Below are 19,520 nucleotides of genomic sequence, written 5' to 3'. Positions count from 1 at the left end.
TTCTGCAATCTCTGTGGACTCATATGTTCCACAAACATTTCCCGTGCTTGTCCCTGGGGTCACTCTGGCAGACCCTGGGACACCAGTGACAGTTGGACCACCATCTGTGAATCCTCTGCTTTCCAATATTTTTTGAAGGCACTATGATTTATCTTTATAAAGAGAAGGTCACTCCCTGAAATCATGCACTGGGCAGGAGCTTCTTGGCTCTACAGAGGAGAAAGTCTGCTTTCTTCTTTCATAACCTAACCACAGCGTCCAGCTCTAAATTTGGATCCTGACTTCAGTTCTGCCTTTTGGACTGTTTGGAACTATGGTGGTTGCTCTGGGACTGTTTCCAGAGTTAATGGAAGAGTATGAAGGACGTGTTTGTTGGTGGTGATGTTAAGTTTGGTTTGTAATGTACTCTGAGGTACAGAGATTCACTAAGCCTGTTTCTTTTTCCCTGGGTGTGTGGAACAACGGAATAAAAACAGCTGCTGTTTGAAAAGAAGATAGTTTGAAAGAAAGATAGTTTGAAAAGAAAGAAGAGACTTTTCCTCTGCCCTTCTCTGTCCCAAGACTAGAGCTCCAAAGGCTTGATCCTTGCAACTGTGATGGAAGTATGTCTTCTAAGTGGACAATTAATATTACAGCTATAAACCTACTTAACCCCAAACTCTAACAATTGCTAAATTTTTATTTGTTTCTCTTTTATAGATTATTTTATGCCTTGGCACTCGAGGAGATGAACCTGTAACAATCTCCTCTACATCAAAGTTCCTCTTCAAGTGGCCACCCCTTGTCCATGTGACTCATACTGGGGCCTCTCTCATGACCTTTGCAAAGCTGACGTAACATGCAATGCTTTGCAAATTGCTGCTGGTGTTTTATTGAAAAAGTGGATAAAGTTTTCACAGGAGCTTCTTACCAGTCAGGAGTAGTTTCCAAACCATTAAATGCCCAAAGGATCATTAGGCAAAGAGATGCACATGTGTGAATGGAGAAGACTGTTTTCCCCTTTCACCTACCCAGTGAATATGAGAGTACATGGATGTCATTGCTGAGCTTTTACAAAGATCCTTGGCAGAGAAGGAGCCCCCTGCATGGCCAGGTGACACTCAGCTGGGGTACCCAAAGACTTGTCTATGTGTTCAGTACCCCTGGCAAACCTGTGTGCTCCTCTTTGCCAGATACTCCTTCTTTTGTTCATCAGAGGAGTGAACGGTGTCCTGAAAAATGGTTTCCAGGTTATCAAACAGACCCTAACAAACAAGATCTGTGACCAGAAGCGAAGATAGCAATGGATATGAGAGAGACTTTCATGTTTTCTAGGAGAGACAGAGGGGGCACTCATCTAGTGTGGTGGTTATAAACAATATATACTGCTTTTACTTTCTTCAATGAAGAATTCAAGAACAGAATGAATTTCTGAAGTCAGTACTTCTGATTTCAAAATTGATACTCTAAGAAAGTATTGAAACCATTTACTGATATGTCAATCAAATAGTCCTGACTTTTCCAGTAATTTAGGTGTATTAAAAAACTAGGGATATGTTTGAAGGATGCATTCAAATTTTTTATTACTTTTTTCTGGTAGCAGTCAAACTATTCTCTGTGACAGAGAATTCCTCAAGCATGTGTGGACCTTAACTACCCCTGTCTGAGTGTTTGTAGAGAATTTTTGAAGAAGGTATTCATCTCTGATAGTCAGAGGTAGATGACTGCCTGGTCTTTTGTCAGGAGTACCCCTCCCAAGTATATTCACACACCACCTTGAAGTCACTTGGCTTGAGTCACCACCCACCTGAGTGTGCTTTGCAGGCAAACACTTCCCTGCAGCTCATGGAGACCAAAGTAGCAGTCTGTAGGGAAAAGGGAAAGATGACAACAGTGAAGCCAGCAAGTGATGCACATACAGCAACACTGGAAATATGCATTTTGACTCACACATAATCCAGCCTCCGGGAATTTGACTATATAGAAATTTTACTTGCTTATATAAAAAACTGGCATTTACCAGCAAATGCCATGAATTTGTATAAGAACAGCTGAACTCAGGGATGTTGGGAAAGATGCTAATACAAGCTGTAAAAAGGACTGAGGTTCCTAGAACAGTGTGGACCTGGACACATGGATGTTTTAGGAAACAGGGAGCACTTCTACCTCTGGGAGGGTGGGACCAGAGGTGTTTTCAAGGCATGGGCTGGCTCTGGATGTGACTACTGTAAAAAGAGAGTGGACTTAGATGGATGTGAACGATATCAGATATATCAAAGGTGTATTAGGTGTAACTTCTGTTAAGCAGTTAGGGCTAATCAATGATAAGGATGCTTTTAGTAGCAGAAGCTGCAGACTTAAAGCTGAGATTGCAGCTGTGGAGACCTGCAGGTATTTCAAGTGAGTTTATTATGGGCAGTTTGATGTGGGAGTCTGGAGCAGGAGGTACATTCTGGCACCAGTTGAGCATCTCTCCATCATCCCACGATGTGCCAGGCAGGCACAGCTAAACGAGTCATGGTACAGGCAGACTGTGTGGTCTGGCACTGGTGGCAGCCCCGGTGGGCACTGGTGGCAGAGGGAGCTGTTGGGGGCTGGCAGCCCTGGAAAGCCACCTGGCTGCCTCAGCTGTTGCTGAGACAGGAGGGGTGCAAGTGGTGTCTGAGCTGCTGGAAGGAGCCACCTCCTTCCCTGCCAAACCTGCTGCTCCACACGCCCTGGCCCCTCTCTCAGTGGCAGTTTTCCAGAGCTCCAGCACAGCAGAGCAGGCAGCTGGATCATGGATTCTTTGCCTCCCTAGTACTTTACTGTCCTGGATAATGGGCTATTTTGGTGTGCCTGGTGCTGGCCCTGATCTGACAGCCTGTGTCTCTGGGAGGATTTTTTTCTGCACCCTCTCTTCCACTGCCACAAGGCAATCATTTGTGTGGGACTTATTTGGCTCCCTGTTCTCAGCCTTCCCTCTGATAGAAGGGGTGCAGCAGGATGAGACTGGTGGCTCTCCTTGCTGGTGAATCCAGTTCTTCAATAAATTCCTAATTCCTCTTTAAAGTGGGAAGGTGTATTGGCTGACTGAAAAGTGTTAAGTACTGTAGTAAGGAAGTTAACACAAGGATTTTGAAATTAAAACTGCTCAATTTGCTGATACTATACAACACTGTTGCCTAGCCTGAGAGACTATTGAAGATTGCTTAATTTATACTAGAGACAGACAGAAATCTCCAGCTGTGTAACTCAGGGATGTTTCAAAGCAGGTATGAATACAACTTGACTGAATGGTTTGCCTATATAGGGACATGCAGTCACAGAATTCCCCTTGTCTGACTGTGTCCCTACCACCACCAGGAATAAAGATAACAGTATTGATGTGTGTGAGTGTCCACTCAAATATGCAGGTGGGTACTTTCAGCACACAGGGCAATGAACCCCTACTCAGAGTTACCTAGTGCTGTGTTAGTTTAGCCATCAGCTCAAATCCACCCACAGCTGGATGCCCCTGTGTCTAGCTCCACATCATTTTGTTTTGGGGCTCAATGAAGAAATTGCAGTCTTGGCTGTAGCGTGTTTGTGCTGTAGAAAGGCAGAAAATCTTATATTTTTTTCTTCCTTTTTATGTGTTGAAGTCGTCTCAAGTGTAAAAGCCCTATTAATGACTCATCTGGAAGGTTTTGTTTGCTGAATATAGGGATGCACCTTTCATGTATATTTGATGAAACAGATAGAGCTCTTTTAGGACAAAATTTTGACTTCAAGCCCTTATAAATAACAGGGTTCCTTTAATATTTCTTCTTTAAATACTGTCTGAGTGTACACGCAAATCTAATTTAGCTGCATTTTAATGGTTTCATTTTAAAATGCTTTTTTAAAATACAAACCAAAACCAAACCTCTGTCTCCCACAAGCAACAGTCCCCCATTACATCCCTGCTCCTGTGTTAGGCAGGGACTTTTGTCCATCTTACTTGGTTTTAACTGGAGTGGAATGTCATCTCTAAACTCTTTCAGTCTGCATGATAATGAGGCAAGCCCAGCTCTGCTGGTATGCAGCACAGTCCAAAATCCAGCAGCAGGCCTTACTCATCGACAGCCGCTCTTGCTCATGGAGTGCCAAACCCTTAAGGAGTGCCACATGCAAGAGGATCCTGGCAGAGGCTCTGGGGCTCTGCCCAAGCTCAGGCCTGCATTTGCATTGGGAGATATTTCTGTCTGAGTCAGGGGAATACTGACACCCACAGACTCAGCCCTAGGCTCTGGCAGATTTAGCTCTCAGCAGATGCAGCTATGAATTAATTTAGCCTCATCAGTGGTTGAGGTGTGACTTGGAGCCAGTGTGAGTGTGGTGCTCTCATGTGTCCTGCTGAGCCACCCCTGCTCCAGGGGGACTGACTTTCAGCAGAAGGATGTATAGGCATGGTAACATCTTACCTTAAAGCTCTCACAGCCCTCAGCTGCCTGACTGCACAAATATTTATATTTTCATTGTTCCTGGTTGGGATGGCCATCCTTGGAAGTGTTTATAATCCTGACACTTTCTATTAAGTGGTGGCAAAAGACAGTTAAGCCTGTGTCCGTCCAGAGCAACGTACATGACAAAGGAATTTCAACTATTTAGGTGCAAGGCCAAGGTATTATTTGATTAAGGCAGAGAGGTGGAGACAAACAGGTGGAGCATGAGAACAGACTGACCAGAGAGTAACACATGGGCCAAAGAGGTTCACAGCAGAAGCCAGAGAAAATTAGACAATAAGTATGGGAATGCTGGCTGAAAGAATATCAAATAGTTTGACCTCACATGTTTCCATAAATTAAACATTTGTGCTCATTTTGTAAATAAGATTGAAGTCTATAGCCAGCCTTAACAGAATCAAACACAACCACTCTGATTGTTAGATAGTCTTTCAGCTGAGGAAGCTAACATAATGTTTCTATTGCCATGATTCAGTGCTGGTACCTTATTTATAGCAAGCAAAACCAAGGCAGAATTATATAGTTCATTACACTTTTGTGACAAGAAAACCCTTTTTGTCTTGCACATGTTACAGAGAACCTGTTTTAGAAACACTTCAGAGACTAAAAATAAATACATTGGACCCATATAATCCTCCAAACCATGTGCTTTCAAAACCCTGAGACCCAGTGAATGGGGATGGAGAGAGAAACCAGTACATTTAAAGTGGCTAAAAATTACTCAGATATTCCCACTAGCTCTAAAAATGTTTCTGGAGTTAAGTCTGGCATTGTGGGTAGCTCTATGCATAAAGGTAAGCCACGTGTCCATAGGACCACCAAATAAGTGTGTTCTACAAATGTTATGACACATGACAGAAAAGGGTACATGCCTTCATACAATTCCCTCTGCATCAAACATGAACTATCTCACTGCTTCAAGTAAATGAACTAATGTATATATTTATATCAATATATACTTAATAAATATCAGTAAAAAGCTGCATATTTTTCTGCTGCAGCTTGGTTTATCTTTCTTACTGTTTACTGATTCTTTATGATTCAAGAACCATTATCTAAAAGGATGTGCTTTCTTATATGCCACTGCTAATTGTCATCCCTGCTCAATCCATGCAACTCAGTGAGTGGTCCAGCCCCATCCCATTGAATTCCATACTTCATCCCCTGGGTCTCATGTAGTTGATGTAGCCACAGACAATAGCTAAAGTGTTAAAGAATTTCACCTCTGGAGCTGTAGTGTGTATGGGTATATGTACATATATACACATATATAAACACACATGTTCTCTACAACTGTGTAGAAGGAGTCAACCTCATTTTTAAATCATACAGAAGGGCACAAGTGGAAATTTACAAACTCTTCTGATTTTTATTATAAAACTAATAAACCAAAAATCTGACCTTATTTCTATTCCTTTCCTTAAATTATTACACATGCAATGGTGAAAATGCATCTTTGCTTGAAGATTTTGAGAGAGTCCTGAGAAGTAAAAGGTATAAAACTCATCCTTGTTCTTCTGACATCACTGATATCTCCCTACTAACAAGAACTCCTGCCTCTAGAGGAAGCCCCCTCCTTTCCTTCTTCCTGCTGTTTATGAAATGTTCTTGCCATTGATGCCATTCCATTCCTTATTTCTGCTGAGAAGACACTAGTGAAATTGTTGCTAAGTAGCTGTGGATGAAAACTCATGAGGTTTTCCAGGCTTATCTCGGGAAGGTAAGTGAATATTTAAAAACCAAATCACTGCATCTCCTAGGTTGGGGGGAGTACACAATTATCAGCTCAGGGCTTAGGGGCAAATTGCAGGATGTAGCCTCAAAGCAGGAGATACCCATGTACTCTGCAAGTACGTACACAGGAAGGCTCTCAGCAGTCTGCCTGATGGTCTCTTCTGTTTTGCAGGATTGCACGTGGGAGTTGTGAGTCCTTGTTCCTTTTTGTTTGTTCTTTTTGGGCTGTGTGAAGCCTTCCAGCCACGGGATGTGTATGCAATGTAGAACTTACTTAAAAAACTTAAAGGACTAAGGTATGGAAGCTTTAGTCTCTGATGAAATGATTTAGTCAAAAACATAGTATGAGAAATAATATCCAGGGCGTAATGCCTTGCTGAAAGCAGAGAGGTTTAGTCATGCTAGGACAATTGGAAAAGGAGGATTAATAGATGTCTTGGTTGAAACTTTTCAAGACAGACTCATTAGTAAACAGACAGGCCAAGTGTCCCTTGGGCAGACAAAACCTCTGCTGCTCTTGGGGAAAAACATAATGATGCCCACTTCTATTTCTGGATTTGCTGGTTGTGTATTAGACACTTGTTATGGAAGAAATGAGCATGGGTGGTTGTTTGAACTGCAGAGAGGTAAGAACTCATAGGGTTTTTCAATTGAAAGCTTCCATACTGAAGGAGGGAAAGAGAAGGCTAAGTTTTTTGATCAAGAAATAGTAGAGTTCTCACTTTTCCTCCCTCAGTGTTTATTGGGTGGAGGGTCCAAGGAGTGCCTGTTTGGTGAATCTGCTTGCAAATATGTAGCTACAGGAGAGCCAGAAGTCACTAAGACATCAGAATCCTGTTAGGCTGGTTACTGCTAGTTTGAAAAGCCAGGCAGGTTTGGAGTTCTGCTATGCCATGCTATCCTTGTCAACTGCATCAAGCTAATTTCAGCTAATTTCAAACATGACAAAAGCTGATTCTATTCTTACAGCCTGTTACTCTGACTGCATGGTTCTTTAGTAACTCAGGAAAAGCACTTGATACACAACTCTGGAAACTCATTAGCAAACAGCACTGACCGATGCAAATTTCCCCTTCAGAACGGCCGTTTTTAGACCCTGGTGGGAAGAGATGCTTGCTGGACTGCAGCTCCCAAGCCAGAGCAGCCTCTTCCCTCCCAAAGCTTATGCAATCAACCCCAAGCCTTCCCCACTTGCCTCTAATTTGCCAGCTGCAGCACTAGCCAGCATGGCACTGTAGAAAATGAGGGACATCTGCAGTGCTCTGGCTGCATGTACATGCACAGGGAGTCTCCATCTTCTTGTCACATGAGTGCCATGCTGTCTGCAACTGCAATTCTATAGCTCACTTTACCCAAGCGCTGGGAAAGGCTGGCAAAACTTTCCCCTTTGGATCTTTCCTTCTAACAGCAGTTTTTCCTCTTCATTCCCAGTTTTTAAGCACAGAAAGAGGAAGGCTGGGACAAGGGTAGTTAATCTCATGGCTGTAGAACAGGATCAGGTTCTGGGAGAGTAGATGTAATTTCTTAGCTCTACTGCAGTTCCCTGGGCAATCTTGAGCATGTCAGTCTTAGTTCCCCACTTCTCTCTAGACTGGGAGCAGTATATTATAGTTTGTGAATGCTCCTGCATTCTTCTATGGTCTTTTTTTTTCTGAGTTACTTAAGCAGGAACTCAATGTAAGTGCAAGAGCATGACATGAGATAACCTGATGTGCTCAAAAGAACTCTGGAATGTACTGTAATTAAAGGAAAAATGAACTAGTTTGAATATTCTCTTGGTTTTGGTTATTTTTCATTTGATGTTTTCTACATTTCAGTCCCCAAGTGGAAAGCAAGCATCTTGTCTAGATTTCTAGTTCCTCAGTGGCCCTGCTGTTCTTTTTATTTGAGCTGACTGCAACTGCTCCTAAAAAGGGTTCTTGTTTTAGGAATTGCTCCCTTTTGGAACAGCAAAGTCCAAGATTTGCAGATTGAGTAACCTGATTGACCTGTTTTATCATAGACATCTGGTTCCAAGATGATTTCACATAGGAAAGAGAAGGCAAGAGGGAGATGAGACTTCCAGATTGTTCCAGGCTTTTACTGAGTCTTGTCAATTTTCCTTATTTTAGATATCATAGGGCAGTTTCCATGGGTGCTGCTTGGAAATATGCATTAATTCCTCCAACAATTATTAGGGGGGAAATTATAATTGCCTATAGAAATCATAGAACAAGCTACTTTCAAAAGGAAAATCTGAGTGAAATCCCCAGGCACTGGCCACATACTCAGGGACAGATGAGGATAATTATATTGCTAAAGCATTTTACATTGTCTTGCAAATGTCCTGGCCAAAATATAGCAGTGTGGGACAATGGGTACTTTGAGTTCTTCTTGTCTGGCAGTTAGTGTGGTGTTTCACACATACTCCTGTATTTAGAGTTTTTCTTAAAGTAGGTTCAAGTTAACAGTCCCAATTTGTATCTGTAGAAAATCAGCCCTGAATAAAATACCTGTCTGTCTCATAAAATGGATGCTAGCCAATTAGTACTTCTTGCAGGTTCAGCAAAATATTCTAAATAGCTTTCATTATTTTAGTGCAATTTCCTACTTTCAAATAGGTCTGGAAGTGACAGCTCCACTATAATGGTCAAATCTAATCTGTTGGTAGTTTAAGATCAGAAGAGCTAGCTTATTCTTATGAAATTTGAGTTGTTGTTTACTTTGTGCTTTTAAAAATATACATAATTGCTGGGGGAGAGTTCACAGCTACACTGGATTCACAGCAATTGGCCTCCTGAGAGTGAAAGGAAAAATTGGCTCAGGGAAGGATCAGCCCGGAGGTAAGAGGAAAACAGGCTGTTTTTCATATTTCCTGTCTTTATTTATATATATTTTTAAAGCAAGATCACACATAAGCCGTTTGACAGGAAAATCACAACTTGTGCTGCCCCTGGAAAAAGAGACACAGTTTGGTTGACTTGGGAATGTTTGCTGTTCAGCTGGTCATATTAATGCCATTCTGTGCAGTCTCAGTCTCCCCTCTGACTAGGCTTCCTCCCTGTGGGTGGTGGGTTTTATGCCTACCAGGTTGTGCCACTGGTGTCTCTCCTCTCTGTCAGCCAGTATTTCAACAGTGTCACAGCTGTTTTCTCTCTGGCTTGCACAGGACTCCTTCAGTTCTTTCTTGGGCACTGGATTTATGCCTTTGTTTGTGGCCTGAGGTTTCTTCCTCAGGCAGTTCCTCTTCCAGCATCCCCCCAGAATAGGATTTTACTCACCTGACACTCAGGGGCTGAGCCAGTCTCTCATTTGCCATCAGGATGAGATATGTCCAAAAAGTCTGAATTAAACTCCCCCAAATTGTTAGGGATTTGCAATTCCGTTGTGAATCCAGTGGGAGGTATGTCCTATAGAAGTTCGGTGTCCTTCAGTCCTTGTACCTTCCTGTCAGTTTTGCTTGAGAGTAAAGTGTGCCTCAGATTTTGTTTGCTCAGTTTCCAGAGTCACAGCAAACACAGTTTAAAGGAACAGCTTTCTCTTTACCCAGATAAGTTAGTACAAATATGCCCTGAACGTCCTTTGCACTGCTTGTGCCAAGGCTTAATGACAGGGGATTGTTAAACCTCCCATATAAATCTTTAACAACTGGGCGAAACTTCAGTCCAAATCTGCAAACTCAAGTGGAAACGGTAAATAGTATTTGCTTCCATTTTTAAGGCCCACTGGATGAGAAACTGCTCTTGCTTTACATTATTTACAGCCATTTGAGATGAAAAGACCTACATGTTTATGACTATTTTTAGATTGGCATTTCTTAATTTCATGTGTGTTGACATACCTGGGCACTGGGGTGGATACAGCAGAGCCAGCCTGGTTTCATTTTAAGGCCTTTTGGATCAATCCAAATGACTCTGATAATTTTCCCTCTTGAAATAATTTGTTATTACCAGGTTACTTGCTTGCTGTGATTTGAATGCCCCTCTTCTGGGGGCAACTTAGGCCCAGTGCTTCAAAGGAAGACAAATATTAGTAATTGCTAGATCATTGCTATTCCTAGGAGAGAATTTTCCCCTCATCTTTGGATAACTTACTTTGTACTTTCAAGACTGCATTTGGATTGACTCTTAGAAAAAGCATCACATAGCCTGCTGAATTCAACGCTAATCTTTCCTTTGGTTTCTGTTTTCTTTTTGAAGTTCACTGAACTTGCCACGTGTCTTGTTCGTTTCAAAATATTTTAATTGGTCACAACATTACACTTTTAAAAATGCAGCTATATGCCCAGCCTACTCCGTGGAAGATGTTCACTGAGCTAAGCTTGGGTTAATCTGAGCTCAAACATCATGGTCACCAGTGTCAATGTCCCTTTATACCAGCTGAAGGTCTGGCCTGGCATAGAGGGCAGCCAGCAATTAATCCTGTAATGATTAATCAAGGTCACCATCAGGCCTGTGCACTCCTGGTTTGAGAGCTGGCAGGACTCAGGAATGAAGGATGGAATTTGGGCTCCTCTCTGTTGCAAGAGTTGCCTAGGGTGAATCTAAGCTAGACTTGTGCTTCAGACTCGCTTATCTCAGTGTCCAAGCACTGCAGAGTACACGAAGCAAGGAACTACGGTTTTATTGCATTTTCCAGTCATTAAATTTCTGCAGTGACTCCTCCTCAGTGTTTTTTTGAAGGCTAAATAAATCCTGCTTCTACAATCCTCTTTTTGTATTCAAACCTCACCACCTCTCTTCATTTGCTTCTCACAGATCATGCCATTCATTTTGTTAACAAAAATAAAGTGTATTTTCTTTTTTCTTCCAAATGGGCAAAGTAAATGGAGAAATGGTGTAATGTGTATAATAGGCAGGCTGTTTTTTGGGTGTTGTCTCACACAGGGTGCGGAAGCTTCCCTGTGACAAACCCATGACTCACCATGGAGTGCCAGAAGGGTTACAGGTCTGCTATGGGGTAATGCTGTTGTCCTTTAAGGGAATATTTTTTTTATTTTGTCCATTTTTTTCACCAGGTGAGGAAATAAATTGTACTTACTGTGAGAGAGGAATCAGCAGCAGGTTTCTGTGCTTAGTCCTCCTGATGGAAATCAAAACTAATGTAAGTGGAGTCAGTGGAGTGTGAAAGAGTACAAACCCAAAGAGTACCTGCTCGTCATGCCTGTTGTACCTACAGCTGATAAGGACAGTGAGGTGCTGGTCTCAAATGTGCTCAAAGGCTCTTTTCCCTAACTAGAATTGGCATTAAAAGAAAACAGTGGATGTTTTCTCATCCAGTGAACCCTGTTTCCTAAAGAGCTCTGCCATTAGCATTTGCTTCTTACATTCATAATTATTATTACTTTGGCTTTTTATTGTTCGTCTTTTTTTTCCTTCTTGGACAGAACAGACTTTTAGTCAAAGCCCAGGTCTGTAGGATTTATCTTCTGTACCAAGGATACCATGTTCCCCAATGCCTGGAAAGCAGCACATCATATTTTAACTTAAAATTTGCAATACTGTGTAATTGCTGCTTCACATGATCTGACCCCATAGACCTCTTGACTTGAACTACAGTTGCCTGACAACAGCAGCTACACTGTACAGCATAGCAAAACCACTGAATTACCTGAACCAGCCTTGCCTTTCTAATGATGCTGGGAATCAATGGAATCAGGTTTGAGCATTTTGCAAGGGAAATATATATTGGCAATTTTTAATGGACTCCATGTCACTCATTAGATGTACCATTTCTTGTTTTCCTGCTAATTTCTTCTCACATACGTTCATGAGCATTAGCTTCTGAATTCTTTTCCTCAGCCTCCATTTGCAGCTATTGCCATATCTTTCCTAAGAGGTGGCACCCAGAACTGAACACGGTCCTCCAAATTCAAATGCTCCATTGTTCAGGATTCTGTCATTATATTATCTTCTGCATTATTTTTATATCCTCTTATTAAGGCACCCACACACCCCATTTGCATTTTTTAACCTTTTTAAAAACGTTTTCATTACAACAATCAGATAGAAGGGCAATGAAGTAAGTGTGGAACAATAGAAGTGAAGATTTTGATCCTCCTCAGACCTAAACCTGTTGTAAATTTCAGTGGTGACACTGATTTTGGTTTACACTGAAAGGAAAGAGGAATGATCAGGCTGTGCATGTCTACAGTGGGACATCTATTTTTGATAGTTAATAAGGAACAGTTTTGTAAAATAGTTTCAGAACACAACATGTTGTTTGGGAAAAGTACTTTTTCTTTTATCAGAAGGCTGGGGTTTTGCAAACAGAGGTCAGTGCTGTGGGCTGGAGGCTGAGGAGCAGTGCTGGAGCCTGGATGCTGGCAGTGGTGTGGGTGGCTGTAGGGAAGCAGTTGTGGGATGCCCGCATGTTGATTGTGGGACTGTCCTGCACAGGCACTGGGATTCCCTCATTTTAACCTCATAGCAGGACTAAGCAGCACATCCTTCATTTTAGAAGTAGATTTAGCCTTTCTGAACTGGTAGCTTCTGCACAGCCATGTCTGATACTGACTGGTCCTGGAGAGTGGGTCAAAGGTGGGGCACCCCAGCTGGCTGCAGGGGAATGTGTGGAATCTTACTTAGGGAGGAAGAGCCATAAGGGGAGGTGGGAAGTGGCCAGAGGCAGAGCTGCTCTGCCATATGCCTGCTGCCACCGTAGCCCATGGAACCATTGCCACCACACCAAGCCACACTTGGGACTTCCACTCAGAAGAGATGGGCAACCAGTTTTAAGCTGCAGCTGGGAAAGGTGATTTCTGTTAAACAAATGAGTGTTTATGGGTTGTCTGGCTGCAGAAGCCAAGTGTGTGACTCAGAAAATCACCTGAATAACAAGGCTGCTAGCCAGGGAGAAGAAAAAAGGTGAAGAAATCCATAAAGCAATCATTCATGTCTCGCTTTCAGGCAGACTTCACCTTAGCAACCTCTTCAATGCCTTTTATCCGCCATTAATTGAGGATTTATTTGACTCTGGATTTTCTCCAGGAACCACTGTTAAAAGTTTGTATCTGGTGGATGTCAATGATATTGTCACTGGGAGAGACTTTTCCTGTTGTTTGATTCCGGGTAATGCAGTTAGATACAAATGCCTTCAGTCTTCTCTTGTGTGCCCCAGTTAAGGCCATACTTTACCTGCCCAGGTAGGCAAGGATGGTAAACACGGGGTGTGGTTTTACCATGCAGCTAATTAGATCCAATGACTAAGTGCTAGTCTGGGTTGTGTGTTTGCTCCTCCTGTCAGCAGCTTCATGCTCCTGCTCCAGCTGCAGATTCTGCTGCTTGATGGGCTCTTGCTGATGCAATCCAGGACAATGACCCAGCAGAAAGGGTTCCCTTTTTTTTCCCCTGGATTAATTTTCTGCCAGTCTCATATCCTCTGATGGCTTGCCAAGGTAAGATGAGGATTCTTGCTGGCACAGGAAAGCATACAGGGTTGCTCAAGAGAAACAGAGTAATATAGAAGCATTACCTTAATTTGGTTGCTCAGCTGATTGGTTGTAAATCCACACCTTTGCATCTTCCTATTTGGCTTGCACAGATCAACCACAATTGCCATTAAATGAGGAGACTTTTCTTACTCTTTTTCCATGAGTTCCATCTGTTCACAGGATTGTTATTCTCATTCTTTCAGATCACTTCAAAGACAAGAAGTGTTAATGGCAACAATGGAAACTCAGTAGAGAAGAGAGGAAAGCAAGGGATGCAGCAAGAAATGGGATAGGAAATGGGATACTGCTGTCATCTCTGACAGCAGTAGCACAATGTAGTTGTGAAATTATTTGCTTGGGTACTTGCAGCATCTGCAGGTGCTGCCTCTCAGCCAGCCAGGGCACAGCTGGGAGAAGGGATACTGCCATCCCTTTCTTCCTCAGATGTGACCTTAGGCTTGTACTCTCCTCCCTGTGCTTGGTTCCCCCCAAGTAGCTCCTTGCCTGCAGCTGCTGTGATAGTTTGGTCTTGAAACACTTCCACAGAGGCTCTAGGGACTGCACCTGAATGCATCAGCATGTCATTCCTGCATTCCTGCCTGGCCACTCCTCTGTTAACCCATTTCTTATCCAGAAAGAACTTGTTGATGGATTGGAGGTGTGTGGAGACAGAATGCTAGATTATCACAGCACCATCACCTGTTGGTTATAACAATTTTATGGGCTCTTTAGGCAAACTTTCCCAGAGCTCAGTACTCTGAGGGAAAGCGCTGGGAGTCCACATGCTGCAGCCAGAGGAACTTTGCCTTCCCCAGCACCAGGGGAGTAGAGGACCAAGAAATAAGACAGCATGCTGAACTGTATAGAACCAACAGCTGTGCCACAGTGCAGCTACCCATGCAGGTAGAAACATGCTGCTTAATTACTATGATAATGTAAAAGTCTTTCCCTATTGTTTGTCTGGCTCCCATGGAACCACCCCTTATATGCAAAACAGGTTTGCTATTTAAATGTAAGCTTGTGTTTATATGCCAGCTGATAGCGTTTCCTGGGGATCCAAGGCAGCTGACATTACTGCCAACAAAAATAATTCTGCAGGTTGGAAATTAGTTGATAAGAGTGTGGTGAGCCTCCCTTTTGTCTAATCCAATAGGAGTGCTTTTTGGTTCTGTTGTTTTTTGACTTTTGACGTGACTTCCAGAAGACACAGAGTAAAAAAGGTATTTTTTTCTTTTCCTTTTCCTTTTCCTTTTTTTTTCTTTTCAAAACTGTGGACATTGCTAGGAATTAAAAAGGTAAATATGACATTTTGTAGGTTCAAGTAGGAATGCAGTTTGTATATTCCTCCACCAAATATATTTTAAGAAAAATACTGCTGCTTCATGTAATTCTTCTCTCCTGCTAAGAAAACCTTTGCTTTAAGGCACAGGAACTACTGCTAAACTGAGCCACAACAGTTTGAAAGCAGATCCTGATTGATTGTTTAGGAAAGCATGTACTGGGGTGATGGAAAATCCCCTTGTAAATGTAGTATGACGTTTTTACCACAAGAGAAACTTTCTGTTTCTAGCGTGGTTAAAAGTTTAGTTCAGTTGGCTGCTGGATTAAAGTAATTCCAATTTTGTGTCCTTTTTAGTTTTGAATTCTGAATGTTTTAGTTTGTTTAAGGTTTATTGTTTGACAGTTTTTGCTGATAACATCTTTCTGACTATACATTGAGGTTGATTTAGTAGACTTGGCTTGTTAAGAAATTCCATAGCCTAGATTTAGTGTAGGGTCTGGTCTAAGGGCATAAGCAGGCTGGAGATGGAGTGCTCTGATGCTGGGCTTTGGCAGAAACAGGCACAGTCATGCTGCTTAGGAGGGAGGAAAACTTCCACACAGGAATTGCACTGTGCAGAAATTACTCTAGAAGCAAACTGGGTCTTCTATTTCTTAGCCCTGTACAACTGGAACGTGACTACTTCTGGGAGCCCTCTATGTAATATCCCAAGAGAAATGTCTTATTTCCCTTTGAGTGAGACAAGGAGTGTGTTTTGGCATAATGCTTGGTTGACTTTATACATTGTAAGTCCAGGTCTGATGCTGAGTAGAAAATGACCAGTCCTGGGTTCTTGTGCTTGCCTTGAAAAGCAAAATTTTAGTTGAGTTTTGCACTTGACTCTCTCTGGGTTTTTTGATTGTGTTTTCTCCCTTAATGAGTTGGATAATTCTTTTGGGACCTATCTGAAATCATGCAAGAACAAGCTACCTGCTCCAAAGAGTGTAGAGCTCTCTGACAGGGACAAAGGCATTGAGTTCAGCATATTACCTTACTTCTGTTGGTTTGTTTTAAAGACATGCTTTCATTTCAGCTTGGTTCAGATCATGTTCAGAACAGGTTTTTACAGAAGCTGAGGCCAGTGGAAATGTTATGCTTTTTACTCACTTTTCTTGGAGAGGATTAAAGCAAATAAACATGAAATGGCTCATTCTGCTCCAAGTCCATGTGAGCTGCCTTGAAGGACAAAAGTGGAAGGAGCAAGTACCCACTCCTGGTGTCTACCAGCACCTTTTCCTTTCTGCCACTTGGGCTTTTTCCAGGGACTAAATCCACCATAGATTCACTTGTTGACAACTGTTATTTGACTCTTCTGGAGTGCTGGAAACAGTCTCTGCTTTGGAAATCATTACAGCTGTGTAACTTGCAAATGATGAGTAATGGCTTCCTCCAGTTTAACTCCCTCTTCTCTTACTGTTTGCAGTGTGCTCATCTTTCCCTGTCTGCCCAGTCCTGCCCAGAGGTGAGGTACGGGACCTCAGTGCAGCAGCTTCCCTCGTGCCTTGGAGAGGAATAGCAGGTAAACATCAGCCTCCCTGAATGTGATACTTTGTAAGGATAAGCCTGGAAAATAAACTAAAGACTCCAGTAAAAACCAAAACGCAGTAGGGGATATTGGCTTAATGGCTACATGATAAATCTCCCTTCTCCTCACTAGCACCCTCTGTCATGCAGAAAGAGGTGACCAGCTATGTTCTTTTATCTTAAGAAAAAAATTACTACATCCAGTTCCCCTTTCTTACTCCTATAGTTCATGAAAGTACAGTTAACTCTCTCTCTAAGGTTGTTGAGTTGATACTGGTCTGAGCAATTTTTGTCTTCATGTGTACAACTCTCTAGTCTCTTGCTTCTGTTTCAGGCCTTTGTATTCCCAGAAGCTTTTTTTTTTTTTTTCCAATTTAGCTCTTAGTGTTTCAAAAGATACTGCTGTGATCTTTGCCTTGTCCATGTCCTTGGGGTGTGCTGGCAGCAACACTGCTTTCTTCCTTGCAGGCCAGCCAGTGCTGTTTTAGTGAGGTTTAGGAACCAAGTAGCATCATGGACACACACATCCCCTGGCAATGTAGCCTTGGAAGGACTAGCATGTGTGATTTGAATTCCAGCAGTCCTGGAGTATGAGCATTGGAACACTCTTCGTATGGCTGTCCAGTCAATGATTTGCCAATTTTGCTTCTTTTTTTATTCAGGAGGGTCTAGTTGGTGGGCATGCCTTTGAATACAGGTTGGGGTCAAAAGAAAAATCAGTTCCTTTCAGTTGGCTGGACAAGTAACTAAAGCAGCATATTTTGCTTTCTTTTAATATATATATATTATGAAATTAAAGCTTATTTAGAAATCCTGCATTTTTGATTCTGTGCGAAACTCACACTGTTATGACTCAATCTCTGCATGAGAATCCAAAAGGAAGAACATAGAAAAAGCTAAATACAGACTTTGTGTGTTTAAAAAAGGATGGAGAAGTTTCTCTGCAGATGGATACATAGCATGTATATATGTGCATGCAGCCATATAATACCTACACTGTGTGAAGGGAGTGTGTGTACAAAAGTATACACACACTCACACTTATCTCTGTCTGGTCTCTGGATAGATGGAAATGTCACTTGATTCCAGTATTTTCCTTGATTATACTTGCTGTGTCCAGGAACCTCAGGCTTGTTTCTATGGCAGCTATTCCCAGTTCAGCTATTTCCTCAATCCCCATTTGGCAGTAAGTGGAAGATGTTGTGACACTCACAGTGAGCATGTCACAGGGGGCTGAGAGTGTGGGCAGAGCTGTGTGCAGGTGACAAGCTCAGACAGGAGGGACTCGGGAGCAACAGGCTGCAGCATGGCTTCCTGTGGCACCAGTCTCTGGGCTTTCCATCAAGGGCTTCATGGATCAGCCCAGATTTCTCTCTCTCTCTCTTTCTTCTTCTTTTTTTTTCTTTTTTTTTCCCTTTTTTTTCCCCCCCTTCCCTTTCTTTTCCTTCCCTGTTGCCCTGCTCCGAAGAAGGACTGTAAGATCAGGATGGCATTATGAGCAGAACACTAGGGAACCTGTGCTGCACTAGACAGGCTGACTAATCTCCCTTTAAATAATCTCCCTTTAAATAGTCTGGAAGCACACTGGTGAGTTTCTCTTTCAGGAGCCATAAATAGCCAGATCCATGCTGGTAAGTAGCAAACAGCACAGTTATTTGTTCTAGGAAGGTCTTCCTATTTCCTTCATGTTATTGCATGGATAGCTGTGATCCAGTTCTGGTAACACTCTGTATGGTAGCAGTGCTGCTGCCTTTCCTCACACTGCTCTATCTTCTGTGACAGTGAGGAGGGAGCAGCTGCTCTGGGAGACTGACTTCCCTTTCCAGTGCCTTTGGATCAGAGTGGCAGTGGAGCTGTGGCTTGCTGTGGATTGTACAGCTGGCTTTAGCTAGAGCAGTGCACTTCAGACCCTTCTGAGAAGTGCTGTGAGTTCAAAAAACTCACTGATATTTATAGCACCTGGAAGGAGAACGCAAGGAATATCTGAACACTTGGTGCCTAGCTATGGATCTGGATAGAGTGGAATGTATGGTCCTGTGAGCTAGCTCGCCTTGTGCGTCAGACTTGTCTGGAGGATAAACTCAGTTTGTCTGTGTTTTCCTAACTCAGGAATAAATGCTGTAAATATATATATATATATAAAATTGACCAAGTCTGTGTTAGTTAAGCTGGCTAATATAATCTTCTTAAAGATGGAAGAATGCAAACTGTTCTTCAGGTAGGTACCAGCACTCTGCATTTGCCTCCATATCTGGTCCTGAATTATCAAGGCAGCCTTCAAGAACATCAGGAGCTCATCCATGTCCAGTAGCTGCTGTAGCACTTATCAAGATTTAGGTAAATAGGAGAATCCTCAACAAAGAGGGCAGCAAGTCTTGCCTCAGTGAGGTAGGAGGCATTTGAATTTCTTACTCATAGTGTATTGTCATCTTCTTCCTGCCATCCTACCCACTCAATGCGTCAGAGATCTAAGGCTTGATTTTTTAATATTTATTTTTCTTTTTTTTCTTCCCCGCCTTCTCTGCTGAGCAGGGAATATCCAAGCCTTCAGTTTCTGGTGCATCATGTGAGAATTTTATTTTTTTCCATTTATATTTCTTTTCTTTCTCATTTTTTCCCCTATCTGTTGAGACACTATTCCCTTAATATACTGGCTTTTTTACTGGGGTGAGTTGTCTCACTGGTGCATGAGGACAGACAGCCAAGCAGGTCTGAGGAGGGGAAGAGAGGATATGTGGGGGCATAGCACAGACCAGTTACACAGAGGCATTGTCCCTCATATTTGCTTTCCTTCATAACATTGCTATTAAATCATTGTAAAGAGGACAAGGTTTCTGCCTGGTCACATCCCAATGATGTGACACCATTCAGACTGTTTTTTGATCTTATGGAAGGAGGGTGTTCTTTTCCTTTCCTTATTCATGCTCAGTGCTTGCCATCCTCAAACTGGGACACACCTGGGGCCAGGGATTGGCTCAGTGTGTCATTTATATGGGATTTTAAGCTCATATTTGGCAAAGCGGAAGTTCTGTGCAACCTCAACAAAGAAATGAATGGTCTTCTGAGGAAAACTACTACAATGTCT

At 42.4% G+C, this 19,520-nt stretch overlaps 2 protein-coding genes across 3 annotated transcripts in view; both read left to right on the top strand.

Moving 5' to 3' along the window:
• Positions 1–19,520, top strand: part of INPP5D (inositol polyphosphate-5-phosphatase D) — a 90,878-nt gene that overhangs the window by 9,111 nt on the left and 62,247 nt on the right. Inside the window, exon 2 of the mRNA XM_064386122.1 lies at positions 16,335–16,430. The gene's annotated coding sequence lies outside the window, so the exon portion shown is untranslated. The remainder of the gene's footprint in view (positions 1–16,334; positions 16,431–19,520) is intronic.
• Positions 1–19,520, top strand: part of NEU2 (neuraminidase 2) — a 36,230-nt gene that overhangs the window by 9,112 nt on the left and 7,598 nt on the right. For both annotated transcript variants that reach the window (XM_064386162.1, XM_064386163.1), the window contains exon 2: positions 16,335–16,430. The gene's annotated coding sequence lies outside the window, so the exon portion shown is untranslated. The remainder of the gene's footprint in view (positions 1–16,334; positions 16,431–19,520) is intronic.

Source organism: Passer domesticus, chromosome 11 (genome assembly GCF_036417665.1).
Source record: "Passer domesticus isolate bPasDom1 chromosome 11, bPasDom1.hap1, whole genome shotgun sequence".
In the NCBI taxonomy this organism is placed as follows: Eukaryota; Metazoa; Chordata; class Aves; order Passeriformes; family Passeridae; genus Passer; species Passer domesticus.
Note: the sequence above shows the minus strand (reverse complement) of the source record. Positions and strands in the feature narration are given on the sequence as shown.